Here is a 5,203-nt window from a genome sequence, read left to right as displayed (position 1 = left end):
ATTTTCTTATGCACACATATGTCTTCAGCGATCATGTCAGGAAGATAGATATCATGAAATGACCGTTTAGCTGAGCAAGGAGCTCTTGTATTTTGTCTCTTTGTTTTGATAAGCATTTTATTTGTGGTGTAGAAGTGTTTGTTACTTTTCACTGATGCATTTGAATCCTGTTTTTTTTGTTTTTTTTTTTAGTATTGTGCACAATGCTGATATCAGGACTCTCAAATGTATCTGAGTATGCATACTGAAGGTTATTCTCTAGGTATGCAGGTACTGAATACAATCCTTGATGCATTAGATTGACATACGTTTAGCTTTAATAGATATTGACAAAATTTTAATATTTTCTTTCTCTTTTCTTACTCCAAGCATTGGCTTGCGTCTTTCTTACTCCATAAATAAACCATGCCTCTTCAAAACCAAGAAGTACAGTGCGTACGTGCTTGGCTGCTAACTGAAAGGTCAGTGGCTGGAATCCATTAGCTGCTCCATGAGAAAATGATGTAGCACTCTGTTTCCATAAAGAATTACAGTTTTATGCAACGGACTACTACGCATCCCTAAAAAGCAGTGATGAATGCCTGAAGCACATCACTGCATGGGAAGAACTGGAGGAGGTCATGCTAAGTGAAGTAAGTCAAGTACAAAAGGACCAGTACAACATGAGTCCGCTGAGGTAAGCTTAAAAATGCACAGGGAAAAAGCTCACTGACCCATAGCCCAACAGGGGACAACACTGGAGACAGTGCAGGAACTGTGTCGATCTGACCCCACCACAAAGAGGTGAAACACTAAGGGCGTGCAACAGAACAGCAAGGGGAGCAGAGCAATGAACCCCAGGGAATACCAAAAATAAACTGTGGGGCCAGGGTCCCAAGGACTCAATCAGACTTGACCAGAAAACACTCCTATGTGTCAACAAACAGACCTTGAACTATTTATAGGCTTTTCATTTTTTGTCTTTTGTTGTTTTGCTGTTATTTTGTTTTGTTGCTTTGTCTTGCTCTGTCTTGTTTTTTTTTGTGTGTGCATATTATTATCTCTGAATCCTATCTAGATAAGATAGGCAGGATAAACAATCTGGAGGAGAAAACAACTGGACTGACAGTTCCTGGGGGGCATGGGAGAGGGGGAGGCGTGGGAAAGGAAGTGGGTGTTAAGAAACCTAGGGACAAGGGAACAACAAGTGATCTAAAATCGATGGTGAGGAGGGTGTAGGAGGCCTAGTAGGGCTTGATCAAGGGCAATGTAACCGAGGGGAATTACTGAAACCCAAATGAAAGCTGAACATGATAGTGAGACAAGAGGAAAGTAAAAGGAAATAGAGTAAAGAACTAGGAGGCAAAGGGTATTTATAGAGATCTAAATACAGGCATGTAGATATATAAATACATTTTTATGTGATGATGGGGAAATAGATCTATGTACATATATTTATAGGTTTAGTATTAAGGTAGCAGATGACATTGGGCCTCTACTCAAGTACTCCATCAATGCAAGAACACTTTGTTCTATTAACCTGGTATTCCATGATTCTCACCTTTCTCACACAATTGCTGAAGACAAAGTGGGTGCATAAGCAAATGTGATGAAGAAAGCTTATGGTTCCTGGCTATCAAAAGATAGAACATGTGGGGTCTTAAAGGCTTGCAGATTAACAAGTGGCCATCTAGTTGAGAAGCAACAAACCCCAAATGATAGAAACACACCAACCTGTGTGTTCATAGGATCAGGTTTCAGGCATCAAAGACCCAGAACAAAAAATCATATTATTGTGACTGAGGGGGAGTGTGGAGTGGAGACCCAAAGCCCATTTGTAGGCAACTGGACATCCCCTTACAGAAGGGTCATGCTGAGGAGACAAGCCAGTCAGGGTGCAGTATAGCACCGATGAAACACAACTTTACTCAAGTTCTTTAATGCTTCCTTCCCACCACTCTCATGGCCCCAATTATATCTCAAATCTGGCTAAACCAGAGCATGTACATAGGTACAGATAAAAGCTGGAAACACAGGGAATCCAGGACAGATAAACCCCTCAGGAACAGTATTGACAGTAGCCATACCAGGAGGATAAGGAAAAGGTGGGGGGAGACAGGGAGGACTGATCACTATGATCTACCTATAATCCCCTTCCATGGGGATGGACAATAGAAAAGTGGGTGAAAGGAGCCACCGGTCAGTGTAAGACATGAAAAAATAAAAATAATTTATAAATTATCAAGGGTTCATGACAGAGGGAGGGTGATGGAAGGAGAGGAAAAAAATTAGAAGCTGATACCAAGGGCTCAAGTAGAAAGAAAATATTTTGAAAATGATGATGACAACAAATGTACAAATGTGCTTGACACAATGGATGGGTGGATGGATGGATTGTGATAAGAGTTGTACGAGCCTCCATTAAAATGATTAAAAAAAAAGAATGACAGTCTTGGTAACCCTATGAGATTTACCAATTTTATTCTGTAGAGTTGCTATGAGTTGAATCAACTCATTGGCTTGGGTTAATGTGTATTACTTTGTTGTTTCTAATGTCAAGCAAAAGCTTTCTTATTTCATGATTGAGTATGATACTTGCTATAGGTTTTCTTGTAAACTTTATCAGTTTATGAAAGTTCACTTCTATTTTCAGTGTGCTAAGTGGCCTTTAATTGACTTTCAAATGATAAACTAAACTTACACTGAAAAAAAAAAAGCACCGTGGTCATACCATATTGTTTTATTTCATGTATCAGTGAATTGTATTTGTTGTTTCTTCAAAATCTTTGACCAATGTTCCTGAGGGTCTGTAGCTTTCTTGTTTAATCGTTGACAGATTGTTATATGCAGCTTGTGGTGGTTTCATAAAACAAGTTTAAAAATGTTCCATTATTGCTTGTGTTTTATAAATAAAACATACAAGATGTTGAAAAATTTATGAGATAATTCACTGGGGATTGGCATTTTCTTACAGATGGGTTCATTTTTATTTTTTCAAATTTTAAGTGTTTAATAGTTTCATTAAAGTATACCTTACACACAATCAAATGTTCATTTTAAGTCTTTAGATCGGTAGATTTTGATCTTTGTCTACCATTGTACAACATCTACCACAATCACTTTCATTTCTGAAAACTTTCCTCATGATTCCTTGTGGTAAATCCCCTGTATCTAGGACAGGATTGTTCGGCTGTCTGTCATTATAGTATTGCCACTTATAGATTTTTAAAATAAATGCAATTATGTAATAGGTCATTTTTTGCATTTGAATTTTCATGGAGAGAGTTTAAGATTTATTTATGTCACTTTTTATACTAACATTTTGTCCCTCTTTATTGTAGAGTGGTATCAAATAGTATGCAAAAATTGCAGTTTACTTATACCTTTACCAATTGATGGGCATGTAGCTTACTCCAAGGTTTACTTATGAATTGTGATTACTGTAGTAAACAGCCATGAACAGGTGTTTGCAGTTTCACTTGGTTTTGAAAATTACATAGGAGTCATATAGTAAATGTGTGATTTTTTTAGTGGGTGTCCAATTTTGAATTACCATCAGCAATGTGTGAGAATTTCTTTTTCTCCACATTTTTTGTCAATACTTAGCATTATCCATCTTGAATTTAGTCATAGTGGTGAGTTTGTATGGTTATAGTACTGCATTTTAATATGCAATTCTATGATGACTACTGATGTTAATGATCTTATTTGATTAGTCATTTATTTTTGGGGCATGTCCTCAAATTGTTTGGCATTTCAATTTAAAAAAATGATGAGTGGTGTTCATTATGTGTTCTGATGATTGACTCATTTATTATTTATTTTTCTGGATATCAGCCCTCTGGATAAATTTTTCAAATTCATTCTCTTAGTTCTTAATTATGTGTTTCAAAGAAAAATGTTCCAAATTTTAATACCATTTATTTTTTCAACATTTTCATTCTTGTGTTCTGTTTAAGAGATATTTTTCCTAGTTCAACATTGTTAAAATTTTTTCTTAAATTTTCTTCTAAAAATGTAATTATTTAGTTCTTAAATTTAGATATATTACCCATTTTGGGTTGAATCTTGTACGCTTGTGAATTAAGACTCACCTTGGCTGCTATGAGTCAGAATTGACTGTATGGCAGTGAGTCTGAGTTTTGATTTTTTGTGTGACATAAGGTGAGGTTAGAGTTGGGGGTTTTGCCAATTCCTCATTTAGTTACTTATTCTAATCCTGATTTTGAAAAAAAATGTCTTCTGGCAGTAAATTAATTTGAACTTTAGTTAGATATACTTGAAAACTTAAGTGTGTCTATTTTTGGACTCTATCTGTTCCACTGAATTATATTCTATCCTTATGACAAGACCACAGTATCTTTTTTTAACCTAAAATTGTGATTTAGATGCAGGTTGACAGAGCAGATGATGAGTTTTCCATTCAACTACTTTGTTTCAACTCATCCATTTCAATTCCTCAGGGTACCTTCCCTCTCACCACTTCCTCCTGTGCTTAATGGTTTCCATCTTCCTCCTTTGTCCTTAACCCTCTGTCCTTGGGCAAATGATCTTAAGTAGTTGATTATTATAACAGGTTTGAGTCCAGATGTAGGCCTGAAGGATATCTAAAAGCTATAATCTTGGAGATCCCATCAGTCTCTACACAACTTATAACACTGGACTTGTTTGTTCCGTACTATTTTTTCACTCCACCCCAGGAGCTTGTTAGGTGATACTTTTCAGAGCAGTTGGTGGTGGTAGCAGGGCACCGTGTAGTTTTGTTCTCAGGGATGTGGAAACTTCATTTCTTAGTCCGTTAGTTCAATGGACTAGTTGTTTCCATCTGTCTTCCCATCTTTATCACTCTTCTTTCCTCCAGAATACTTCAATATCTTAGTTACTTTGGTTTTCAAAAAAGTTTTGGGAGCATGTATGTAAACTCTCCAAATTTGTTCTATTTTAAGGTAGTTTTGCACATTCTATGATCTTTGTATATACATTTTAATATAAACTCAATTATACAATGTTTGCTTTAGAATTTTTATCAATTTGGAGTGAAATGTCATCCAAATATAGAGTCTTCTATCTAATCCATGATCAGAAGAAAGGCCTCATGACCTACTGATAAGCAGTAAGCCACTGAAACCTCTGTGGATCTCAATGGAACAATTCTCATGGACCAAGAGGATGGAGTAGGAGTGTATTGCATTTTATTACTTTGTGCACAGAGTCATCGTGAGTT

Source organism: Echinops telfairi, unplaced genomic scaffold, assembly GCF_000313985.2.
Source record: "Echinops telfairi isolate 266 unplaced genomic scaffold, ASM31398v2 ScPeMD7_443;HRSCAF=831, whole genome shotgun sequence".
Lineage (NCBI taxonomy): Eukaryota > Metazoa > Chordata > Mammalia > Afrosoricida > Tenrecidae > Echinops > Echinops telfairi.
The sequence above is the reverse complement of the archived record's forward strand: the minus strand, read 5'-3'. Positions refer to the sequence as shown.